The sequence below is a fragment of the Ursus arctos genome, unplaced genomic scaffold (assembly GCF_023065955.2).
Source record: "Ursus arctos isolate Adak ecotype North America unplaced genomic scaffold, UrsArc2.0 scaffold_19, whole genome shotgun sequence".
NCBI lineage: Eukaryota > Metazoa > Chordata > Mammalia > Carnivora > Ursidae > Ursus > Ursus arctos.
The window spans coordinates 40110697-40137814 of NW_026622863.1; the positions used below are offsets into that span (position 1 = coordinate 40110697).

The 27118-nt window shown below is 42.7% G+C and overlaps 1 protein-coding gene across 11 annotated transcripts in view; it reads left to right on the forward strand.

The window, feature by feature from the left end:
• The first annotated feature begins 1708 nt into the window (after positions 1–1708).
• Positions 1709–27118, forward strand: part of GARRE1 (granule associated Rac and RHOG effector 1) — an 85134-nt gene continuing 59724 nt past the window's right edge. Inside the window, exons 1-2 of one of the 11 annotated variants that reach the window (XM_057314332.1) lie at positions 1952–2074; positions 20564–20618. The gene's annotated coding sequence lies outside the window, so the exon portion shown is untranslated. The other 10 variants (XM_057314336.1, XM_057314330.1, XM_057314335.1 and 7 more) reach the window with 10 other exon arrangements.

A 27118-nucleotide genomic window follows, 5' to 3' on the forward strand; every position in this document is an offset into this window, starting at 1 on the left:
ATATATGGGCACACCTGAACATTTCCAGATTTGGTTCCAGACCACCATAATTAAGCCAATATCGCAATAAAGTGAGTCAAATGAATTTTTTGTTTGTTCTAGTGCATATGAAAGTTATGTTTACACAAGACTATAGCTAAGCGTGGAATAACATTATGTCTAAGAAAACAATATGTATAACTTAATTAAAAAATACTTTATTGCTGGGGTGCCTGGGTGGCTCAGTTAAGTGTCCAACTCTTGATTTCGGCTCAGGTCACGATCTCAGGTCATGGGCATGGAGACTCCCTCTCTCTTCTCTCTGCCCTTCCCCTCCCATTCTTTCTCAAAACAAGAACAACAACAACAACAACAACAAAAACTAGCCCAAACTTAATAAAGTGCCAACCATCATCTGAGCTTTCTTTGAGTCATAATCACTGATCATAGATAACCATAACAAATAAAATAATAATGAAAAAGTTTGAAATATTGGGAGAATGACCAAAATGTGCATAGAGACACAAAGTTGAGCAAATGCTGTTGGAAAAATGGCACCCATAGACTGCTCTACGCAGAGTTGCCACAAATGTTCAATTTGTAAAAAATGCTGTTCCTGCGAATTGCAATAAAAGGAAACATTAAAACAAGGCATGCTTGTATGTAATTTATTAATAAAATGTAGGTGATATTCAAACTTGTTTTCTAATAGAAGTCCAACAACAACAACAACAAAATTTTGAGAGCCCTGGTCTAAATCAGAATCACTTTTTTGCTTGGACCATCAAAATAGCCTCCTGACGTATATTTTATACACACAACTCACCACTTTAGCCATTTTAAGGGTATAGTTTTGATGTGGTTGTGCATCAGCACTACATTCATCTCCAGAACTTATCTTCGCACACTGAGACACTATACCCATTAAATACAAACTCCCCGTGCTCCCCTCTCCCCACTCCCTGACAACTGCCTTCTACTTGCTGTCTCTATGAGCTTGCCTACTCTAGGTATCTCATATAAGTGGAATTGTAGAATATTTGTCCTTTTGTGACTGGCTTATTTATTACTTAGCATAATGTTTCATGGTTCATACATTTGTAGCATGTGTCAGAATTTCCCTCCTTTTTAAGGCTGAATAATATTTCGATGCATGGATAGACCATATTTTGTTTATCCACTCATCCATCAATGGACATCTGGCTTGCTTCCACCTTTTTGACTCTCAGGAATAAATGCTGTTATGAACATGGGTAAAGAAATCTACATCCACTCTTGCCTCCCCCTCTCTAGTCCCTCCCTGCAACAGTAGCCCAAGTAACCCCTTTAAGCCCGCAAGTATGGTAGGATCACCCCTTGCTTAAAATTTACTAGTTCCCCAAAGCTCTCAGGCAAGATCTTACTACCCTAGTTTCTTCCATTGAAGACAGCTGCTGTTTCTTCTGTCCTAACCATGCTTTCCTCTCTGCTTCTCCAAGTTGTTTTCTTCCTTCTCCTCTTTACGACCTCAACTCCTGCTCTATTTCCTGGGCGAAGAATTCCCTGATCACCCTCCTACACTAGGTCAGGGGACTCTCTCCCCCTGCCTCTTCCACTTTCCCCTCCTACCACTTGCCACAGCTGGCACTATCTCATCACGTGTACTTGTGACAATTTTAATTGTGTTTCCACTAGAGAATAAACCTATGAGGGGGAGGGCATTCATTACGCGGTCCCTACTGTGCCTGTCAGGACCGGGCATCCAGTAAGCACTCAATATTTTAGTATTCTATTTCAATAATAAATACGTGAGGACGCAGCTAACCCCGCTCGCCCTAGGGCCAAGCCATAGTGGAGGATGGGGGTGGCCCTGTGGGCTCTGGACGCCGGTCCTCAACCCCCGCCCTAGCTGTACCACCGGGAGGTCCTCGTCACCTGGGGTAGGAAGCTCAGGGCCGCCCCCTCCCGGCTCGCGCGAGGGGGGTCTGCTTCGAGGCCCTGGGTCCGCAGCCACTCCGGCGTCCGCCTGGGGCGGAGGCGGGGCCGGCCCGGAGACGTCACTTCCGGTGTACACAGCCGGTCCGGGCGGTGCGCTGGGGGCCGAGGCGCGTCGCAGGTGAGGAGCGGGCGCGAGCGGGCGCTCCCTGGCGCAGGCAGGCGGGCTGGCTAGGGGGTGGCCGGTGGGCTGCGGCCGGGGCTGGTGACTGGACGAGCTCGCGGGGCGCCGCTCCGCTTGGGGCCGCGGGGCGCGGGGCCGTGGGCTCCCGCCCCTTGCCCGTCCGCTGTGGAGGACGCCGGGCTCTGGGGGCGCTGGCCGGGCGGACGGAAGCCCAGAGGGGCCTGCCGGCTCGTGTCCGGGACCGGGGGTGCCGGGAGACCCCGCAGACGCGGGACGGGAGGGGCGGGGGCGCTCCCTCGGGCCGCCGGGGCCGGGGAGGTCGGGCTGGCGCCGGCACGCGCTCCCGGAAGCTGGCGGAGCAGTCCGCGGAGGCACGGCGGCCTGTGGGCGGCCGGGGTCCGCCGGGACTGGCTGGCGACGCGGCCCTCACGCCGCCCCGCGGCTGCCGGGCCGGCTGCGCGCACCTTCCCCGCCGTGCGGGGCCGCCGAGGAACACGATTTTCCGGCCCTGAGGAGCCTGCTGGCGCAGTCGGGCAGGGGGAGGTTCTGCGGGGACCCGGCAGGGCCGGGGCCGGGGATGAAGGACCCACGCCTGTAGGGCGAGTGCAGGGTCAGGGGTGTGTCTTCCTGCTCCGCGCGGTGCGAGGAAAGAAGCATGCCTGGTTGGCACGATAAGAATTCTGTTTATACTCCTCACAAAACGTGCCAGATGAACACTTAGGTTGGGGGACCCCAATTTGAAAGTAGCTTGTTCCCGCCCCTTCACCCCCATTATAAAAGCAATTCATTCTCCTCACATTCGAGACAACACAGAAAGTATCGTGACAATACTTTTTCGAATGACAGTCATCCGCCAACCTACCACTCCGTGACAATCATTGCTAATATTTTGTTAATACCAGTAAATAGTCTGTTTCACTTATATTACTTCATAGTTACCATTTTATACCGTCATGTAACAGATGAACATGTAGATTGTTGCCAGTTCGTCACAAGGTAGTTCTGCCAGAAGGATTTGTCTGATTGTTTTAGGATAAATTTACAAATGAGGTCAGATGTAACATTCATTTAAAAAATAGGTTATATTTGTTTCCTTTGTTGACATGTTTGGAAAACTCTTCTCCATCCCAATGTTATAAAAAGTTCCATTCACTTTTGCTTCTCATTTCATGGCTTTATTATTATTATTATTTTAACTTTCAGCTTAAAAATTTCTACTTAAAATTTCGTCTTGGTGTAAGATACGAAATATTTTCCAAATGGTTAGTTGACCCAGTTTTATTGAATAAGCTATGACTGCCATTTTGTCATATTTTAGATCTGAAGTTCTCAGTATGTGTTTATAAGGGACTACTCACAAAATTTGATACTTAGATTTTGTGTATGCTGTTTTTAAATTTCAAAAAATCTTTTTTCTTAATCATTTTCCTTTACAAGTCTAGGAAGTAGTTCATGTTTGAGGGTTGTTTTTTTTTTTTTTCTTTTTATCTTTTAAAGTGAAAAGTTAGTTTATTGTTTCATTTGCTTTCTTGCTGACAAGATAACAAACTCCATATGAAGAGTTCAGGTTTGTTGTGGCAACTTTTCAGTCTGGCATTTGAGATTCTAATCTTCCTCTATTTTTGCACACGAATACGTAGGTTAGCATTGGAGACCAAGATAGAAAAGCTCTCAGATTCCCTTGGCAAGCCTAGATTTTTTCAATCTAAAATTATCTCTGGATTTTTGGAAGACAGCATGTTTTAAGCATCCTTTAAAAAAATTTTTTTTAAACAAGTTGCATATGATTCTGCCGAATCTTACTAAATGTTTATTCTGTTTCAATCCTGGAGCCTAATACACCAGAAGCTTTATGTCAAGTGGGTCTTCCAAGTCTGTAGTCTAAGAGCTAGTAGGCTGGGGCATCACATGGGCTGGGTGTCCACTCTCTTTCCCTCCTGAGACGTTGTCCTTAGTGGAAAATGATGACCTTCCTCGGTGGACAAAGAATGTTGGTTTGAAAAGGAATTGCTTTACTTTGGAGTTACAGGGGGAAAAATGCCTTTTCCTCTTAGTACAAGTTCACAGAGAGCCTGAACTTGTAAGGGGTTGTGCTTCAAATGTCATTATCTCTACTGAAACTGCTCTTGAAGCCCAATTGATAGATGTACTGGCTGCTGCTTACTCATTTCCCTTGACCTTGACCATAAATATTTGGCATGGTGAGCCAGATTTTCTTGCTGTTGTCAGTCTCCTTGGTTGGCCTTCTTGAGTTGGAGCTATAATGGTCATTTTCTTAGCTTTGTGACTGTGCTTTTTCCCTTGAGTTTATTGTTTCTCTTCCCACATCTGCCTGTGAGAATTTTCCAAGGCCTAGCTTCATGCCTCTACCTCTTTTCCCAAAAAAACATGCTCCTTCCAACTCATCCAGTACATGACTTCCAGGCAGAGAACCTCTTCACCCCCTCACGCCTATCTCCATGCAGTGACCCCAGTTCAGACTTCGCTGCGAGTCATTTCTTTATCTCCAGCTGACCCCTGGCATGTTCTCAAGGCCATGCTTTCTCCAGCTGAGGGAGCCCTTCTTTGCTTGCCAAGGTGGCCTGTCCTTCATAACTATAAGGACCTATCCCATCTCATTTTCCTTCTTGATTTGGGTTGACTTGCTTTTTGCTTTCTGTCCCTACAACTTGATTTAGACTTTGTATCTTTGCTCTTAGGGACTTCAGACATAATCTGGTCCCACCCTGGAGGAGAAAGATGAGACCCAGTGATTTTATTCGTTAATTTAGTTAACCCACATTTATGGAGTACTCACAGTATGGGCCAGTTACTGTAGTGGAAAATTAAAATACAGAGCTGAAAGGCACAGTCTGAAAAAGAAGGCTAAAAAAGCAATTGCCATAAAGTATCGTAAGTGCCTAGAAGTGGGGGACACATAATGAGCTCCCCAGGTTTCAGAGATCTTGCCTGTTCACTGTTATTGCTGTTATCTCCAGATCCTAGAATAATACAGTGTTCTGGGAGTAATCAAGTATTTGTTGAATGAATCAGTGATCATCTGAGAATGAAGTAAGAATAAAAGTGCTGTCTATAGAAAAGATATAAACCAAGAGACATTTTGTAAGTATAGTTTGGAGAATTTCAGAGAAAACTTTAAGTTCAACCCAAATGACCCAGCTATAACCCCAGAAAAGCATGACTGGAATGTGCTCTTAGCCAGAATGCTTAAACTTAATTTTGTATCCTCAGAAGAAAGACTGCATTTTTAGGAGGGGGGGTGGGATGGTGTCTGTGGAAATTGGAGTGACGGGTCCAAGAGAGGAATTGGGTGATGTGTCTGTTGCACTGCCTGGGGGCCCTGGACAGAGGAGCTGTGTGCAGTTCTCCAGCGAGCCTCTGCACCTCCGAACAGATAGGTGCATCTCTGTGGAGGCCTCTAGTCAGAAGAATCTTTCCCTTGCTTTGCTTCCACACTCCTAATATCTTCTGATTAGAATGTAGCTTGACATGGAGATTTCCTGCCAAGCAGAGAATGTGAATGGTTAAGAGCTCCATGTCCAGACTGCTCGGATCAGATCCTGGTCTTGGGGTGCTGGCTAATCTCTTTGTTTGCCCCTCTGTAGAATGGGGAGAATGGTAGTACCTTCCTCTTTGTTGCCTGGCACCTGGTAAGTGCTCAATGAATATTAGCCCTCATCAGTATTTACAAACTTCGTAACTGGCCTTCTGGTTAGGACATAGTCACCTTTGAGTTTAGGTGGCCTGCCTCAGTTGCCCCAGACCTGCTTGCTCCTGGATGCATTGACAAAGCCGAGAACCGGAGAGGAAGTCATGACAGATACACTCTTCCCAAACTGCTCCTCCAGAGAATCCAACCACTGTTGTCAGGGAAGATTTCCTGGAGAAGGACGGGCTTGAGCCGAGTACTCTGGGAGCACATCAGTACAGCACCACAGTAAGGGGAAAGGCCATGACAGGAACAAAGGTGTAGGTGAGCAAGCATGAGGTATGTAAGCTGTAGGAGTTTTAGGGTAAAGGGTGGACAGATATGAATATGGAAGTAGAGGGAAATGAGATTGGAGAGGAAAGCAGGGCCAGATCTTGAAGAAATAATTAATGATAATATGTAACTGATTGGGCACTAAAAATGTGTCAGGTGTGATGTTAATCCCTTGGACTCTCTGTGCTAGCCAGGTTTGGTGCCAAGTGCTTTCTGTATATTACCTTGTTTCGTCTTCACAACAACCCTGTGATGTAGGTGCTTCCATTACAAGGAGAAGTGACGTGTCCCATGTCAGCTGGTAGGTCTCTCTGCCTGGTGATTCAGCTTGCACACTGTTGCAAGGTTAACATGTAATATCTTTTGTACATTTTTTTTTAAGATTTTTTATTTATTTGACAGAGACACAGCGAGAGAGGGAACACAAGCAGGGAGAGTGGGAGAGGGAGAAGCAGGCTTCCCGCTGAGCAGGGAGCCCGATGCGGGGCTCGATCCCAGGACCCTGGAATCATGACCTGACCCGAAGGCAGACGCTTAATGACTAAGTCACCCAGGTGCCCCTTTTGTACAGTTTGTTTAATTTTATTTTTTTTAGAGATTAATTCATTTGTCAGAGAGAGTGTGAGAGAGCACAAGCAGGGTGAGCAGCAGGCAGAGGGAGAAGCAAACTCCCCACCGAGTAAGGAGCCCAATGCGGAATTCGATCCCAGGACCCTGGGATCATTACTTGAGCCAAAGGCAGATGCTTAACCGACTGAGCCACCCAGGCGTCCCTCTTTTGTATGTTTAAAAGCCTCTGTGACTCTTATTTCCTGGTGAAGTCCAAGCCCACCAAGATCCTCCGGCTTTATGGAACCATCTTGGGTTAAAATGTGAAAATATGTGAATCTTAGAATTGAGTAAACACAGCATAGGTGCAGATACGCCTCAAGCTCAGAGAAATGTCAGTCAGTGAAACAGGCAAGATGCAGAACAATGTGTATATGAGCCCATTTGTGTGAAAAACAGAGAGAGAGAGGTGCACATGAAATAGGTTTCTATGTGTAGAAAAAGAAATTCTGGAATGATAGAAAAGAAACAGTGGTTGCCTTTGGGATGAGGTTCCAGAAATCTAGGCTGTTAGACTGACCTAGCTTTTTGTCTTGCATACTCTTTTGTACAGGATGATTTTCTTTTCACTATGTATGTGTATTGTATTTTCAATTCAGAGTTAATAAAAACAAAATTTTAAGTGTTTGCCATGTATGTAGCAGTCATTTAGAGAGGGAATGTAGCACAGATATTAAGAGCCAGGACTCTATCCAGACTGCTTGGGTTCAGCTTCTGTCTCTGCCACTTACTAGTCATTCACCTCTCAGTCACCCAACCTCTCTTTACCTCATTTTACCCTGTCTGAAAATGGGGGAGGTAACACAAGCTCCCGCCTGGAGTTATAGCAAGGTGTCAATGACTTAATATTTGTGAAGTCCTTAGAACGGTTCCTGACCAGTATGTTTTTTTTGTTGGTGGCGGCGTCATTATGGCCTGGTGCTGTGCCCCACAGTGCACGCGAGGAGGGGTCCAGCCTGTCTCTGTGTGCTTACGGTTCCTGTGGGAGGGGCAGGGCATGCAGTGAAGGCTGCAGGAGCTCAGGACAGGCTCCTGAGTGGGGACTGAAGGGGCCCAGATGGTTTCATCCAAACAGTGAATCTTAAATATGGGTCACTTTTAGAAAAAGTGAAAGGGGAGAAAAGGCCACCCAGGGACTTGTTCCAAGCGTGACGTGTGCCCCAGACAGACAGAGAAATGAGATCGGGAAAGAGCCTGAGGGGAGCCCAAAATTGGGATATAGCGTGTGATGACAGGTCATCATTATATGGCAGAGTTTTTCTTAGCCTATATAAAATAATGATATGATTTATAAATGACATCTTAGGCTTGATGAGATGTGGTAGCTGGACCTTGATCTTTGAAATGGCCTTGAGGTGTTCCTGTGTAATTTACTTGATGAGTCCCTTAATGCGGCCCATGTGGGTTCCATGCAGGTGGTTGCTTGCAGACAGTGCTGCTAGTGAGCATCTCTAATACAGGCCTCCACATTTACTGGGTCTATTTCTTTTTTTTTTTTTTAAGATTTTATTTATTTATTCGACAGAGATAGAGACAGCCAGCGAGAGAGGGAACACAAGCAGGGGGAGTGGGAGAGGAAGAAGCAGGCCCATAGCGGAGGAGCCCGATGTGGGGCTCGATCCCAGAACGCCAGGATCACGCCCTGAGCCGAAGGCAGACGCTCAACCGCTGTGCCACCCAGGCGCCCCTACTGGGTCTATTTCTAGCATTCATTCCTAGATGGTATCACCTTTTTTTTTTTTTTTTTTAACACTGTTTTGACTATGTTCCATGTGTCTGGGTTGCTGTCCGATATGTGCTTTTTCAAATTGGTAGTTGCAAAGAATCTTAATGGGATAGTTTGGGTTTTTTTTTTTTTAAGATTTTATTTATTTATTTGACAGAGACAGACAGCCAGCGAGAGAGGGAACACAGGCAGGGGGAGTGGGAGAGGAAGAAGCAGGCTCCTAGCAGAGGAGCCTGATGTGGGGCTCGATCCCAGAACGCTGGGATCACGCCCTGAGCCGAAGGCAGACGCTTAACAACTGCGCCACCCAGGCGCCCCATAATGGGATAGTTTTCCAGTGCAGAATTAGAGCTAGAGATTATCTGGGGAAAAAAATCTAATTTTCTTATTAGAAATAATTTTGGGATTAGGTGCCAATGAGATGGTCTTTACAACGGGGAGCCTGGGAATACCTGAGTCTTCCCCCACCCCACCCCCAGGTTCCAGAGGTGGGTGTGTATGCCTGAGAAAAGAGGCAGGGGAAAGCTGGCTCAGCTCCCAGATTCAGCTCCCAGAGCTGAGTGCTGCAGGCTATGTGGTAACCTGGGCAGGGGAGGCAAGAGCGGTCCCTCTCCCCAGGTCCCAAAGACCTGTCCCACCCCTCGGTCTCAAGGTAGCAGAGAATGCAGCCACATACCTGTGCTTCGGTAGCTTTGTACTTTACAGTGGGAGGTGATCCCTTCCTGAGCCTTGTCCTTGTCCTTGCCTGTCTTCCTTCAGCTTGGGGCTGAAAGGGAAGGGAGTGCTGGGTAGGGAAATGGGAGGAGCCATGACCTCCTTCCCCTCTGGAGGAGGGCAGCCCTCCTTTTAGTCTGTTGCCAGGACCTTGAGAGTTGGGGCCAGAGCAGCAGGAAGGTAAGTATATTTTTGAAAAATCTGGTAGCTGTGTGGTATGTTGAGGAGGCAGAGTTTGGGGGTTTTTCTCCCCTGATAGTAGGCTGGCATGAAATATTTCATTAGAAGATAAACTGCTTTTCTCTGACTAGTGTCCAGCTTCTTTCAGAGCAGATAGCTCCAGTTTCTGAGTAAGACTCCAGGTGTGCCAAGTGCTGTGGTTTATAGGTTTAAGCCTCACCACTGTACTGAAGAAACTGAGGCACAGAGTTCAAAAACAGAGGTGGAGAGTTAATAAGTGCCATTCATTTAATTGGTAATTACTGAGAACTGGGATTCATATCTAGGTCAGTCTGACTCCCAAACTCATACCTACTGCACTTTGTCAGTGCCTGTTTCCAGGAAATCTCTTTGTACTGTGTAGCATCTTTTTTTTTTTTTAAGATTTTATTTATTTATTTATTTGCCAGAGAGAGAGAAAGAGAGAGAGAGCACAAGCAGGGGGAGTGGCAGGTGGAGGAAGAGGGAGACGCAGGCTCCCCGCGGAGCAGGGAGCCTGATGCAGAACTCGATCCCTGGACCCTGAGATCATGACCTGAGCCGAAGGCAGACGCTTAACTGACTGAGCCACCCAGGCACCCAATGTACTGTGTGGCATCTTACCTACAAGGTAAAAGCATGAGCTTTTTCTCCCATGAGGTTGTAAGCTCCCAGAGAGCAGGGAGTGTGTCTATTTCATTCACCCAGTGCCTGGAGCAGTGTTGTGCACATAGTAGGACCTCAGCAAATGCTTGAGTACGTGAAGGCTCATGGTGTGGAGAAGCGGCAGAGCGTGGAAGTCAGTGTGGTGGTAAGCCACTGCAGGCCTGCTCTGTAGGGCTGTCTTCCCTGCCTGGGGAATAATGGGAGGGATGGGGGGGGAGGCTTCTTGAGTATCCTCACTGCTAAATACCTGACCTGCTGGGATGTTCCATGGGGAAGAACGGGGTGCCTCACCTTGACTCTGACTTGCTGTTCTTTCTGAGAGATGGAAAGGCTTGCTGGGTGCACAGAATTAGAGTCAGTGTTCCCATTCTGGAGGCAGGAGCTGCTGTAATTATCCATTGATCAAATTTTTCAAGGGTGCTTTAAATTTTCAGAAATGATCCCAAATCTGAAGTGCATTTATCTAATATTTATATAATTCTTCTCCACAGTAAGAGAAATAATTTATACATTACAGTTTGATTTACCCATTTCTGTATAAGCTTCTTGATAAATACTTGTTTTTCCCCATTCGAGGTTAATTTTGGACAGGTTCCATAGTGCAAATTGTTAAGAATGAAGAGTACAATTAAGTTTTCTTAAATAACTTTCTAATGGATACATTAGTTTTCATTAGTTCAACTTGCTTTTATGTTTGGAAACTTTGAATAATGAAGGCTGAAAACTAGGCTCAAACAGAGCTGAGTGGATCAAGGCCTTTTCATGCTGTAACATACTGACAAAAATAAAACTAGTGGTTTTTAATAGATGTAGATTTTTTGGAATGTTTTAACAATTTGGGTTTCAAAAAATTACATCAATGCTTGTGACTTTTAAAAAATGATTTTCCTTAGTCGACTATACTTCAGTTAAAACAAAAAAAGATTTACGTTAAGTCATTCTCCTTAATTTATACCTGAATTTCCATCAGCAGCACAATTTGTTGTGAATGTTTTCATCATGCTCGGCTGTATTGGATGTGAAAACTTCTAATGGTCCAACACCATTTTAGTTTATCAAAAGCCTGGTTTTACCTGAGCAAACTGTTTCAGAAGTTTCAGAGCCAGCTTTATTTATCATTTGGTGATGTGTGGTAGTCATTAGATAAAGGTAGATAAACCTTTTCTTGGCAAGGCTTTGCCAACCGCACCCCTCCACCCCCCCGCTGCCCACTTTAACTTCTTTTGAAGATTTCTGTTTAATAAAGTTTTTTGGCTCACAGTGTTCCTCTAATAAAATTCTTTCAAAAGTTCTAATACTTGTTTTAAAGGCAACAGGTTTTGAGTTACTCTTTTGATTTTATAAGAAAACTAAACACAAGTCTTAGAGTACAGCCGGTTGATTTATCACCAGAAAATTCGGCAGGTAGCTAGATCTGCCTTCAGCAGAACCAGTAATGGATTTTTTTTTTTCCCACTAAATGTTTACCATTTTTGTTGGTATGAAACTGAATATATGGTGATTACCATCCATTTCATTTACTTTTCTACTTATTAATGTGCTATTTAAAAAATAAACTAGCCTTTGATCTTCCTTTTTCTCTCCCCACCCCCAAAATACCCTCAATTTAAACAAAATTGCCCTTCATCTGTATGACTGTTTAACACATTTGGCCTTTTGTTTTTTTTTAACCTGTGCTAATTTGAAACTAAATTTCAACTCTGTTGACTTTATGGTTAGAACATTTTTTTTCCTTCTTAAATTAAATTATCACTTGTTTGTAGATTACTAAATAAAAAAGCTTTTCAGATCCACGAATATCTTGCTTTGTTATTATAGAGGAATGCCCTATTTTGTGGTGATAAACGTTACAGAGCAAGTGTAAGGACGAGGCGGTCAGGTGTCACCATGTGGGGCAGTTTGTTCCCCCATTAGACCAGAAGCCCCTTGAGGGCAGGCACTGATACCCTCCCTCTGCATCCTTGGGTGCTCCAAGCATTCAGAGCATTCAGGCACCACTTCACAGGGTTGACCGTGTTGCTGGAGAATGCATATAGAAACATCTTCATTTTAACTGTGGTAGATTCGAACTTTGATCAGAATTTTTATTTAGTAGGGTTTTTGGGTTTTTTTCTATGTACTTGAGTTTTCAGAGATCAGTTTAGGATAAATGGGCTTCAGATTTTGTCAACTGATCAGTTATTCGGTAAGTTTTTTTGTATTAACAGCAGTTTTAATAGTCATTTCTTGAACAGAAAAAAAAATAATCTTGGCCTCCTTAAAACTTTTTCATTGGCATTTTTTACTCTGATAGAACTTTAATGTTTCCTGAGTTTTTGCACAATTCTTTAACATGCTTAGTATTAATTCTTTGGAAACTGTTTCTATGTAATAGGCTAGTGTTCAGTTTTGTACATATTTTTCTTTGGGGGCAGTCTCTGGGCGCAGAAAGCATCTGGGCTTGGTGGACCCAGAAGTGTCACTTCCTTTGCTCTGGCTTTGGCTCTCCATGCCTGCCTTTCCATTTTGATGTTTTAATGATACCCTCCCTGCTCGGTGATTTGTGTTCAGGAAGCTAGGCAGTGATTACTTTTGTTTCTGCTTTGTGAACTTCCTCCCCCACTTCCTATTTTTACCGAGCAACTACAGGAAATGAGGCAGCTCCTGGCTGGCTGCTGCTAGGCACTGATTTTAGGTGGCAGAGGACAAGGGCCTGAGCCATTTAAAACATTTTCCTCCTTGGTCTTTTCACTGCCTCCTTCCTGTAGGAATCATAGGAACACGATTTTGTGATTGGGTTGAGATGATGGCATGTTCCCCTCACCCTTGTGGGGTGGGGTGCTGCTTAGTTGGAGGACAGCGCTTCGGTGAAGTAGTAGGTGAGAAGTTTTCTCCATTATAACAGTAGAAGTGGGACATCGTGGGCTTATGGCCCAGCCGCTGTCATAGGTGAACAGTTTGGCAGAAGCAAAGGGTGGGTTGAAGGGACCTGTTCTAAGTAAGGCTGGAAAGGTGGACGCTGGTCCTCCCAAGGTGAGAGCCTTGACTGGCACTGGGAGTGGACCGAGGGGCCCTGTCTGCTCTCCGAGATCTTTGAAGAGGACCTCTGCCTTTGTGGTGCTCTCCTTCCTCTGAACTCATGGCATTTGTCTTCTAAACCGCTATTAAGCATTGGGAGCTTCACTTAGGGAGAAGTTTGTATCATCTTCTCAGAAAGAAGTAACTTTTTAACACATTAGGTAACTTGAATATGGAAGCTGCTCAAAGCATTTGTTTAGCAGAGTTTCTCAATAGTGGCACCATTGACATCTTGGGCTGGATAATTCTTTGGCTGTGGATGAACAAGGGAGCTGTCCTGTGCATCGTAGCACAGTTAGCAGCAATTCTGGCCTCTACCCGCTAGCACTCCCCTACTCCCCCAGTTGTGACAACCAAAAAGTGTTTCCAGACATTGCCAAGTGTCCCCTGAGCTGGGCGTGTGTGTATGTGTGTGTCGAAGCATCCTCTCCTCTACTTGTTGAGAACCGCTATGTTAAAGGATTGAAGGCTGACTTCTAATTTTGTAAAATGGAATAAAAAAGAATGTTTGGTTCCTTGGGATTGGAGCCATTTGTTAGTTTCTGTTCCAATATCTGACATTCTCATACATTTTTGGTTTGCCACTTAGATTTTGCTGTTGTCTATCAGCCAGCTTTGAAGTATATCTTCCCTTCTGTGTGCTTCCATCGAAAGAGCTGGGGCCTGAGCATCTGACAGCCTGGCTTCTGGTCCTCACAAAAAGCATTCTCTCTCAATCTTGATCTTGCTTGCTCCAGAAGGCTAGTTCCTGGGAAGCTGAACACTGTGGGTATAAAGGAGAAAATGAAAGGCATCCAGAATGTCACAGTCCCAGTAGCTGACATTCATGGAGCAGTTGCTGTAGACCAGGTGACCAGAACGGGTGGGATTGAATGTAAGGGATAGAAAGCCAAAGGTACGGGACAGGAACCACCTGGGACAGCATCTTTGGTTTAGGCTCAGGGTTGGTAATGCTTTTAGCCGAAATAGAACATATAGCAGGAGGAGCAGGGAATGGAATGGTGACTAGGTAAAGATTGGAGGACCTGAGGAGGTGTCTCAGGAGTCTAGTCCTAGCAGGGAGAGGTCTTGACCAAAAAGTCGAATTTGGGTGTCATAAGCAGTGGGTATGGGTATAATCTTCTAAACAGAGATCACGTTACTTTTCATTACTCCAGCTCAACTTCCTGTCAATTCCGAGAAGACCGCAGCTTTCAGCCATCTCCATTAAGAGTGATGAACAGAATGCCAAGGTCTAGATATTTGACAGAGGCGGAATAGCGTAGGGAATAGACCCCTCACAGGGTCTTTGTGAGAAATGAATTCGATAATACACGAGGTGCATAGCACAGAGCCTGGCCCCAAGTACCCATTCGGTTAATGTCAGCTGTTTTTATTTGAGGGTTCTAGCAAGGATTAAACAAGCTTATGTATCTAAAGCTCAGCTTAATGCATGACAGGTTGTCGGCCCTTAATAAACGGTCTCTTTTGTTGAGGAGTGAACATGGCCTGTTGTCAGTCGCTTTATTTATTTATTTTTTAAGCAGAGGCTCATTTCTAGCACTTAACTACTGCTTCTGTGGATGGCAACTGACTGAATGAATGCTGTAAAAACGAGCATTAAATAAATACTGGGGATGAGCTAATCATTCAACAAATACCTGTTGAATGTTTACAGTGTGCTTAGCACCCTTGACCATCTTGAATGAGGTCGGTGATCGCGAGGGCTGGAGGTGACGGGGAAACACGGAAACTGGCCGTGTGATACAGTATTTTACAAAACAGCAACGATTCGGCAAAGATGGGGCCAAAAACAGGGTGTTCCGGGAGCACACAGGGGCTCCTAGCTCACTTTTTGCCAAGGTGGCATCCCAGAGGAGGTGATTTCTAGGTTAGACATCCAGGTGGAGGGAACTGAGCACGTAGATGGTAAGTGGGAAGACGGCAGCAGCAAGAAGTGGGTAGGGGTGGGCAGAGGGGTGGGGGAAGACGGTTGGTAAGGGTAGTGGAGAGCCATAACAGATATGAAGCAGGAGAGTGTGTGATTAAATTGACTCTAGAACAATCACACAACAATCAGAAGGGAGCAGTCCAGGAGTTTGGAAGATCACTCAGGAGGCTCCCGTTGCAATTCCGGCAAGAGGAAAAGAAGGTCTGAGCTTTAGATTGGAAGTGAAGGTAGAGAGAAAGGAAAAGACTTGAGAGATAGTAAGGAGGCAAGAGGGGTACAGCTAAATGATTAAGTGGCTATAAAGGAGAGTGAGGAGTAGAGGATGACTGCCGGGTTTCCAGCTTACAGGTAGATGGTAGATCAAGTAGGTAAGTGGCAATGCTGTTCACCAAGGCAGGAAAGGAACAGTGAGAGCCTGGGGAGAGTTGATAGTGGGCCGTTGACTGGGGGACCTGTCCAGTAGGCAGTTGAATATTTGGGATGTGGCGCACAGGAGAAAGATCAGGGCTAGAGAGATGGATTTGGGGATCCTCCCAGGGAGACCATGTTGATCATAGAAGCAGAGAGCTCTGGGGGACCACGGTGCTTTAGGTCAGAGGAGGAGTGGCTCCCAGAGGCATCTAAGAATGGCCAGAGGGGCCGCAGGAGAGCTAGGAGGACAGGCATCTTCCCATAACGAATTGCCTCACTCTTTTTAGTGTGATAACATATTATAAAGGGAGCCAAAAAAGTAGAGTCCTAGGACTAAGAGAACAAAGAACTAAATCTTTCAGGCATTTTCTCTTGCCTGGATAGATATTTTAAATTCATGAATGTTGAGAATAAAATTCTTCAAAGCATTTTTCTGGAGTGCATTTCTAAATATGGCCCGTGTCATTCTGAACTGACAAAAAAACATGGAAATGGTTGGGCTTTGAACTTCACAGACAATAACTTCACTAATCTCCCTAAAGAATTTCCTGTGGCGTCTCCATATTATCAAGGGTAGATTTAGATTTACATTGTTATGGACTGGAGGGAGAAAAAATTTTTCTGTTTTTTTCTCTGAAGAGGTAATTGTTTATGGAGTGGCTCATCTTTATTTTTTTTTTTAACAGCTTTATTGAAACGTAACTCACATACCATACAATACATCCGTCTAAAGTATATGATTCAGTGCTTTTTAGTATATTCAGAATTCTACAGCCACCACCACCACAATCAATTTTAGGATATTTTTATCACTCCAGAAAGAAACCCTGTATCCATTAGCAGTCATTCCCCAATCTTCTCATCCACCTAAGCCCTAGGCAACCGTTCATCTACTTTCTATTTCAGCGGATTTGCCTGTCCTGGACACTTCTTATTAACGGAATCATGTATAATATGTGGCCTTTTGTGTCTGGCTTCTTTCACTCAGCACAGTGTTTTCAAGGCTTGTACATGTTGTAGGATGGATCAGTGTTTCGCTCCTTTTTATGCCTGAATAATATTCCATTGCATGGCTCTACTACATCTAGTGTATTCATTTATCAGTTGATAGACATTTGGGTTGTTTCCACTTCTTTTACAATTATGAATAGTAAACTTCATACACAGGCTTTTGTGTAGACGTGTTTTTCATTTCTCTGTGGGGTATACATAGGTGTGGAATTGCTTGGTTATATGGTACTTCTATGTTTGACCTTTTGAAGTCTGGCAGACTGTTTTCCAGAGTCTCTGCACCATTTTGCATTCCCACGGGCAGTATCTCCACACCCTCCCCAGCATCTGGTACTGTCTGTCTCTTTTATTAAAGCCATCCCAGTGGTTGTGAAGTGGTATCTCGTGGTCTTAACTTACATCTCCCTGGTGGCTAATGATGTTGAGCATCTTTTGTGGGCTTATTGGCCATTTATATATCATTTTTGAAAGGTTCATCTACATTTGGTCATTAATTTTGGCATCGTAAATTAAGTTGCAAAACCTGAAACTGAAAAAAAACAGATGAACATATTTGACTAGAGAAATGATGTGTGTGTGTGCATGTGTGCACGCACGTAGTGAAAGATGCTATAAACGGATGTAAAAGATAAAGGACAGGCTGCCCCAGGGAAATAGCCAGCACTCTCCACCCACCTGTACTCTTCACTCCACCTGAGCTTGAGAGACAGGGTGCTTGATGATCCTGTTACCTAGCTGTAACTTTGGAAGTAGAGACCATGATCTCTGCCTTCTTAAGTCCACAGATATCGCCACCATCTTGAACCAGGTATCAGAATGTCTTTCCTTTCTAGGCTTAAGAATATACCATTTTATGGTTTTACCACATTTTGTTTATCCGTTCATCCATCGGTGGACATTTGTTTTATTTCCACCTTCTGGCTATTATGAATAATGTTGCAGTGAACATTGGTGTACAAATACCTGTTCAAGTTTTGCTTTCACTTCTTTTGTGTATGTACTGAGAAGTGATTAGTTAGATCATATGGTAATTATATTTTTAAATTTTTGAAGCACTGTCACACTGTAATCTTCAGTGGCAGTACCATTTTATATTCCCACCAGTGATGCCCAGGGTTCCAGTTTTTCCACATTCTTGCCAACATGTTATTTTCTCTGCATTTTTTTTTTTTTTTTTTTTTTTTTGCTTTTATAATACCCAACCTCATGGATTTGTAGTGGTTTCTCATTGTGGTTTTGGTCAGCAGTTCCCTAATGATTAGTGACCTTGAGCATCTTTCCATGTGTTTATTGGCCATTTGTGTATTTCTTTGGACAAATGTCTATTCAGGTCCTTTGCCCATTTTAAAATTGTATTGTTTGGTTTTTTTGTTTTTGAGTTGTATATAGTTCTTTATATATTCTGAATATTAATCCCTTTTCAGAGGTACGATTTACATTTATCTTCTCCCATTCTGTGTGTTGCCTTTTCACTCTTTTGATAGTATCTTTTGACACACAAAAGTTTTAATTTTGATGAAGTCCAGTTTGTTTTTTCCTCTTGTTGCCTATGCTTTGGTTTTTGGTTTTTGGGTGTTTTTTAAAGATTTTATTTGTTTGTCTGAGAGAGAGAGTGTGTGCATGCACAAGCAGGGGGAGTGGCAGGCAGAGGGAAAAATAGGCTCCCTGCTGAGCAAGGAGCCCAGTGCGGGACTCGATTCCAGGACCACAGGATCTTGACCTGAGCTGAAGGCAGACACTTAACCAACTTAGCCACCCAGGCGTCCATGTGCTTTGGTGGTTTATCTAGGAAATCATTGCCAAGTCCAAATTCATTAATTTTTTAAAAGGTTTTATTTATTTATTTGAGAGAGGCAGAGAGAGAGAGAGAACAAGTGGGGGAAGGGGCAGAGGGAGAAAATATCCAGGCAGACTCTGACCGAGCAGAGCCAGATACGGGGATCGATCCTACAACCCATGAGATCAGGCCCTGTCATACGCTTAACTGATTGAGCCAACCAGGCACCCCAAACTCATTAATTTTTATGTATTTAATGGTTTGTGCTTCAGGGGAGGTTTTTTGTTTTGTTTTGTTTGTATGCTAAAATTGTCCCATTATTGGTCATTAATACAACTTACTCTTCAGGTTCACTCTGAGTCCTTTTGACACAAGCCAGATTAGAGAGGTTCCTTGCTTTCTGACCTGATTAAGAATTCCTGGCTTATCGTTTTTGTTTCTGACCCCAGATCTAGAATCAGCCATTTCTATAAGGAGCTCTGGTTTTTTGGTGGGAAAAAATTAGGGGCATTCATTACAACTGGAATTTGAATCCTTCTAGGTCTTTTCAGTAAAGTTAATATGTACAAAGAAATTAAAAGGTAAATCATGATTTCAGACTAATATTTCAAATTTAAATGAAGGGTTAAAGGATTTTTATTTCTTTGGTTTTATATTTGTGTCTGTTCTCCTTTGTTGACAGTAGCACCAGAGAGGTATAATAAAAACACCATGTCAACTTCAAGTAATCCTCTCTGTGTGGTTACGCCACCAACTTGACAAATAGTTTAGGTTCTTTTTTTTTTTTTTTTTTTTTTTTTTTTAGGAATTGTTTTCTTTTTTATTTACTTTTGTTTTTTAATTGTATAAAATATTTACTTGGTTCTAAAGATAAAACTATTGGGGCGCCTGGGTGGCTCAGTCGTTAAGCATCTGCCTTCGGCCCAGGGCGTGATCCCGGTGTTCTGGGATCAAGCCCCGCATCAGGCTCCTCTGCTGGGAGCGTGCTTCTTCCTCTCCCACTCTGCCTGCTTGTGTTCCCTCTCTCACTGGCTGTCTCTCTCTCTGTCAAATAAAAGAATAAAATCTTTAAAAAAATAAAAATAAAAAAATAAAAAATAAAGATAAAACTATAAAGCAAGGTAGATTGGGAGAATTATGGCTTCTTTCCATGCCTTTGTTCTTCTCTATACCACATAGGTAACATTTTTATTGGTTTTTTATTTATTCTTCCATTGTTTATTTTAAAATATATAAACAAGTGTGTGCACCCTACTCCACTCTCGTTTTATTTTTTCCCTTCTTTTTTACTGTAGCAATCATATTTCTTATTTCCAAGAATTCTTTCTTGATTTCTGCTTCCTTTATGGTTTGTTTGCTTTTGTTTTAAGGATACATTATCTTGTATCTCTCTAAGGATACCAGTTGAAATTTCTTTAAAGGGACCTAAAATGTATGTTTCTTCTGGAGTCTGATCTTTTCAGCTTTTCATTGTAGGTGTCCTTTATTGTCCTTTGGTTTTTGGGGATTTTTTTCCTACTGTCTGGTGACCCTTATGAATGAAGAAGTGGGTTGATGATACAGGTAATTGAGAAAGATTCTTGTTTTCCCAGCAGTCCTTTTTCCTTGTTAAGAGTTGGTTGGGTGAGTGACCAGGAATGAGAAATGTGGAAGAGATCAGGTGGATGAACCTATTTCCCACTCCTGATTTCTCTACCTGCTGACTCAGAGCTGGGCGTTTATCCAGCTCCTCCAGGAAAAAGTGCTCTGCCTCTCTGCCTGCCTTTGGCTCTGCGTGTTCTGGGAAGTGTCCAGCTCTGCTGTGGTCTGTCGTATCATACAGTTCCCTCTGTTTTCTCTTCATCTTCTAGAAAATAGGCAGCATTTAAAGAGACTATATCCCTCAGCCTTTCTCATTACTGTTATGTTGTGATTCCCTTGTGAATGTCTTTACTGTTACGTCTTTAGGATTTGGGGCCACTGGGAAAGTGAGTCCATGTGCCTGTTTCTCTAGCCTGTCATCCTGAAATGAAGCTACTTTGTGCCATACTATTGTGGACAACAGGACTGCTTTTCATTCCCATTTTCTCATTGGCTTAATGACTGAAATGGATTTAAAATTATTCTCTGTGTTCACAAGTCATAGCTATCACATCATTGAAACGTGTTGCCTCCTACACTAGCATACATAGATTTCTACTCAGTTCAGGTATCGGATGACTTTACAGGACCTTTGTCTATAATTTTTTCCGGAGAAGCAGAGCTAACAAGACTTGCTTACTTTCACTTATCGTGTGAGAATGTTAATAACAAGATCATTAAATACTCAGTGCCCAGTATATGCCAGACATTTTTCTCTGTGCTTTATGTGTATAAACTCATTGAACTCAATAACAGTAGCTACTGTTATTATCCCTATTTTACAGACGATGAAACTGAGGCACAGAGAGGTTAAAGAACTTGCCCAAGGTCACATAGCGGGTAAGTGGCAGAGCCAGGATCCCACCCAGTTAGTTGGCCCCCAAGGTCACTCTCTTATCCATGGTACTCTCTATAAAGGGAAGCTCTTCAGATTTTCTCAGGCTAATCAAACCACTTTTTGTATCTGGTCAGTTATGGGTATAAGAAAACCCTTTTATACTTAATCTTTGTCTAGTTTCAAGCATGTTCTTTGTTATTGTGTGAAATTGAGATTGCTGATGACTTTGATTGCAGAAAGGAATGTTTTAAATGACATAATCAGGTCTGAGTTCAGTTTTAATCTATTGAGAATTTTAGCAGACTACTGTGGTGTTGGAAAAATGTGACTTATCTCCTAAAATGTCCTTTTTAGCTATGTGTTTTTGACTCTCGGGCAGCATTAAAACTTATGAATAAAGTACTTAAATCTTACAAGTCTTGGCTACAGCTAACTTCTGAGGTCTTCAAAATGTATATTGATTCCACAATGCATATGAATAATGGATTCATACACGATGAATATTTTCCCAGTGAAAATTCTTTTTAAGAAAATACAGAAATGTCCTTAAATGGATTGAACACATTTTAGCCCTTCAGGCTGATAAATGTGGGGGCAAAGCATTAGGAAACCATTAAGCATTGAGAAGAATTCTATGTAAAAAAAAATAACAAAAGGAATAAGTCCAGATGCTTCTGTGCATGTTTGTGTCTTTTTATTATGGAAATGTTCAGGCACACACAACAGTAGAGCAAATGATAAGATGGATCTCATGTACCCATCACCCAGCTTCCAGCAGTATTTTGTCAGGGGAAATGATCACTGCCATGAAGACAACCTTAAATGGATGTCACCACCTTTCCTGCTTATTATTTCTTGGCAAAATCCCATTTGAAAATGATAGAACTTGAATGGTATTTCAATTCCATGAAATTCCCTTGACTTCAACACGGTCTAGTTTTATTACAGCAAAGATCAGCACAGAAATAAACATATCTGTTAAGAGTAAGTAAAAACCAGTTTTCATCTTCTTAAGGGGCTTGTGTGTTCTCTCATCCTGGAGAAGAACCCCACTTGACTGTGGGCCTGAAGTGGTCTCGTTAGACGCACTTAGGATACATACAGATTTTCGCCAAAGCCCGGGGAGAATGGAGGGCAGGTGGTTCTTTGCTGGAGCTCCAATTCCAAAATTCAGGGAATGGAAACTTTGGTGTTTTGGATATGTGTTTCACCAGGAGTGTTTTTTCCTCAGTTTCTCAAAAGAGTCTATGACCTTTCCCTCCCCCACGGCCTGCCACTACCCCACAGTACATGCATACTCACAACAAAGAACCATGGCCTGGAGCAGCCCACGTGAGAATCTCCTGGCTTCCAGTTGTGGAAAGCAGCTGCGCCGACTCTGCATTCCCTGTCAGCAGCCTCTCCCGTGTGGAATCAGAGCTGCCATCACCGCCGGGGCAGAACTCCGCAACACACTGGGCTCACCCAGTATTCCATATGGGCCCCTACCTTTCCCGGCCTCTCTCGTCCTTACGTTGGTACCATGTGGCTAAGTCTGGTTAGCGGGCCATGAGGGGAAGTGATGGGCGTCACTTCCAATGGGAAGTAGTCAAGAGTAGGTATGAGTTTCTTGTTTTGTGCTGAGGTGACTGGGAAACACAAGTTCCAGTCATGTCACGACAAGCTGAAGACGGGCTGCCAGACCCACACTGAGATGCATGCAAGCGAGAGAGAAGTCCGTTAGGTTAGGCCGCTTGTTTCATGGGACCATCCCTGTCATCTGTAAATTGGAGGGCTTCAATTAGATGATCCTGATGGGCCTTTTTGGCACTGACATTTCTAGATTCTAGTTAGCAGCACTTAAATACAGCTTTCTGATGAAGTAGGAACAGGAGACTAAGGCTGGCATTAAAGGTGTCCCTGGGAGTCTTGTTCTTTATTATGTACCTTTTGCTGTTAAGTGACAAGTTACATAAGGAAAATGGCAGTCGGGGCGCCTGGGTGGCACAGTTGTTAAGCATCTGCCTTCAGCTCAGGGCGTGATCCCAGGGTCCTGGGATCGAGCCCCACATCAGGCTCCTCCGCTGGGAGCCTGCTTCTTCCTCTCCCACTCCCCCTGCTTGTGTTCCCTCTCTCGCTGGCTGTCTCTCTCTGTCAAATAAATAAATAAAATATTTTAAAAAGAAAAAAAAGGAAAATGGCAATGAAAGATGAAATATTTTTTAAAATAAAATATTTTAAAAAGAAAAAAAGGAAAATGGCAATGAAAGATGAAATATTTTTTAAAAATGATAGCTTTATTGAGATACAGTTCACATACCATATGTGTTTTAGTATAGTCAGAGTTGCACAACCATCAGCAATATCTAACTTCAGAACTCTGTCATCACCCTCCACCCATTAGCAGTGACTCCCCATTCTACAGATCTGCTTTCTGTCTCCGGATTTGCCTGTTCTGGACATTCCCTATCAGTGGGATGATATAATATGTGGCTTCTTGTGTCTGGCTTCTTTCACTCAGCACAGTTTTCAAGGGTCGTCCATTTTAGTTTGTATTTTTTTTTTTTTTAAGATTTTATTTATTTATTTGACAGAGATAGAGACAGCCAGCGAGAGAGGGAACACAAGCAGGAAGAGCGGGAGAGGAAGAAGCAGGCTCATAGCGGAGGAGCCTGATGTGGGGCTCGATCCCAGAACGCCAGGATCACGCCCTGAGCCGAAGGCAGACGCTTAACCGCTGTGCCACCCAGGCGCCCCCATTTTAGTTTGTATTAATACTTCTTTCCTTTACAGTATATGATATATACACATACACCACGTCTGTTCATCAGTGGGTAGACGTTTAGATTGTTTGTGTGTTTTGGCCACTAAGAATAATGCTGCTGTGAACATTTATGTGCAGGTTTTTATGTGGACATACATGTTTCATTTCTGTTGGGTATGTACATAGGAATGGAATTGCTGGGTCATGGGGTAAGACTATATTTAACATTTTGAGGAACTGCCAAACTGTTTTTCAAACGTGCTGTCCCATTTTACAATCCTCCTAGCAATGTGTGAGGGTCCCAGTTTCTCCACATCCTCACCAACACTTATTATTGTCTCTTTGTTTGAAGTGATAGTTTTTGACGAAGCAGCTATATGCAAACCAAACAGTGAAGAGATTTGAATACGTATTTTAGCTTGTTAAGTGATTCTTTAAGCAGTTGTAATATCCATTGGCATGTCTATAAAAATTTTCACTGTGTGCTTAGCACTAAAATAAAAAGTTTAATGACTAATAACATAATCCCCCAACTTGTTTAGCTTTTATCTTTTTATTATTATTTTTAAAAGATTTTACTTATTTATTTGACAGAGAGAGAGGGAGAGAGCACAAGCAGGGGGAGCAGTAGGCAGAGGGAGAGGGAGAAGCAGACTCCCCACTGAGCAGAGAGCCTGACATGGGCCTCAATCCCAGGACCCTGAGATCATGACCTGAGCTGAAGTCAGTCACTTAACGGGCTGAGCCACCCAGGCGCCCCAACTTGTTTAGCTTCTAGAAAAGTTATTTTTATTTAAAAAATAATATACTCCTTATATCTGAAACTACTATAACACTGCATGTTAATACTTGAATTAAAAAATAAATAAAAATTAAAACAATACATTCCAAAAGGGAAAAGAGGAGTGAATGATTCACCAGATATAATTGTTCTCTTAAAGCATAAATTTGTCTTTGTAAACTATATACTTCCAAATTATCAGATGGACTGTACCTTAAATATATAGGCTTGAGCCTTTAAAAATCACAATGAAATCCTGACAGATTACATATAATGGAACTGTGATATATTACATTAAATATACTTAGGGTTCACTACTTAAAGACCAACCTCTGTGTATCTTTTAATATGTTCAGTAACTCTTTGATTATTTGTTTCAAAGGTTGATGTTTTTGTATATTAGATTTTTTTTTAAAGACTTTATCCATTTATTTTAGAGAGAGAGAGTAGGAAGGGGTGGGGGGGAGAGGGACAAGCAGACTTGCGCTGAGCGCGGAGCCTGATGTGGGGCTCTGTCCCACAATTCTGAGATCACAACCTAAGCCGAAATTAAGAGTCAGACATCCAACCGACCAAGCCACCTAGGCACCCCTATATTTTTAAGATTTTTAAGAAGAGACATACCCCATTATGTTGAGGAATACAAGTATTTCAAGCAGTGTATTTATATAGTCTCCTCATTGTTCTCAGATTCTGTATTTGTGGATTTACCTGCTGGCTAAAATTTATTTGTAACACAAAATCAGTACTTGTGAAGCTCTTGTGGTCATTTGTGGACATGTTCAGGGCTGCAAAAAATTTTGAATTGCCCAATGTGCACACCCCTAGCTGAGGTCAAACAAGGTGATGTTCCAGGGGCGCCTGGGTGGCTCGGTCATTAAGCATCTGCCTTCTGCTCAGGGCATGATCCCAGGGTCCTGGGATCCAGCCCCGCACTGGGCTCCCTGCTCTGCTGGGAAGCCTGCTTCTTCCTCTCCCACTGCCCCTGCTTGTGTTCCCTCTCTCGCTGGTTGTTTCTCTCTCTCTGTCAAATAAATAAATAAAATCTTAAAACAAAACAGAACAAAACAAGGTGATGTTCCGCCTTTGTATTTCAACTCTCAGATGATAAACAAGTATCCTTTCCATAGTCTCTCTAGTGCCACGTTCGGTTTTTTTTTTTTGGTTTTTGGTGGTTTGTTTGTTTTTTTTTTTTTTTTGCATTTTTATGCTTTATGTTGGCAATTTCACTGTTTAAAATGGCCCCTCAGCATAGGGCTGAAGAACTGCCAAGTGTTCCTAAGCTCAAGAAAGCGGTAATGTGCTACATGGAGAAAATGCACGTGTTAGATAAGCTTCATTCAGGTATGAGGTATAGTGCTGTTGGCTGTGGGTTGAATATTAATGAATCAACTATATATTAAATAAGATAACTTTGAAGAGAAACACACATAAAACAAGGTTATGTATTGATTGCTTGTTGAAAATGTTATGACCCAGAGGCTCATAGGAATTTAACTCTATGTCTTCTAAGAGTACTGATCCAGTATTTGCAAATTACAGTTTGTGTGGCGACCTTATATAATATAATTACTGTAAATAATGAGGTCAGTGGTATGTGATGAGTTGCTTTCTTGCTGCTTTCAGAATTCTCTTTGACTTTAGGCAATTTGATTATAATTTGTGTTTATCGTACTTGGAGGTTGTTGAGCTTCATGGATGTGTAGATTCATATTTTTCATCAAATTTGAGAAGTTTTTGGCCATTATTTCTGCAAATATTCTTTCTGTACCCTTTTTAAAATTTTTGTTTTCTTTAAATTGAATTAATTAACATGTAATGTATTACTGGTTTCAGAGGTAGAGTTCAGTGATTGTGCCTTTCTCTCCTCTCCTTATGGGAATCATATTATATGCCTGATGGTGCCCCACAGGTCTCTGGGGCTCATTTCTTTTTTCTTCATTCTTTCTTTGTGCGCCTTAAACTGAATAATCTCAATTTAAGTTCAGGTTTGCTGACTCCTGCTCAAATCTGCTGTTGAACCACTTAGTGTGTTTTTTCTATCAGTTATATTTTTCCACTCCAGAATTTCTATTTGGTTCTATTTTTTTAAATACAATTTTTATCTTTTATTAGTATTCTGTATTAGCTGAGACAGCACTGTCATACTTTCCTTTAGTTCTTTACATCTGCCACATGTGTTTACCTATGTTCTTTCAACATTTTTAAGTAGCTGATTTTAAGTCTTTGTCTAGTAAATCCAGCTTCCTTACGAATTGTTTCTCTCGTTTGTTTTCCCTGTGTATGGGCCATACTTTCTTGTTTCTTTGCATGTCTTGTAAATTTTACTTGAAAATTGAACATTTTAAATGATATAATGGGGGAACTCTGGAAAGCAGATTTTCTCCCCTTTCCAAGGGAGTTCCATGTCCATTCAAATGGAGAAGTGGGATCTTCCAGGGAACCACCAGATAGGTCAAATAATGGTAATTTCCTGGGAATGAAACTCTGAAGGAGCTCTAGCCCAGTTCTCCCTCTGGTGGCTGCCTGCTTCTGGTTTTCACCGCAAATGCGGCTGTTAGTTTTCAAGGCTTCGGCAGAGTTAGAGAACAGGGAATGGATCTAGGTCAAGTTAAAATGCTGCAAAGCTCACTATTCTTACTGAAATTCAGCTGTTTTTCTAGAATATATATTCCCCCAAATTGTTGCAAGTCTGCTAATTTCCAGAGTTTGGAAAAAATTGACTCTGACCATTTTTGCCCATTTTCTTCTTGTTTTTATGGAGAAGAGAATTTTTGGATGTCTTTACTCTGCCATTTTTGATGACATCATTCCCCTCCCCTTCCTTTTCAGTTTTTTATTTTCATGAATCTGTTGCTCTCTTCCTAATAGTGAAATTGCAGTTTAGATTAGGTCTGAATCTTAGAGTTTGCCAAAGCTTTTAATCTAGGACTTTTTCTTATACCCCAAGTTAGTCATGTAAGCACATACATTTCAGA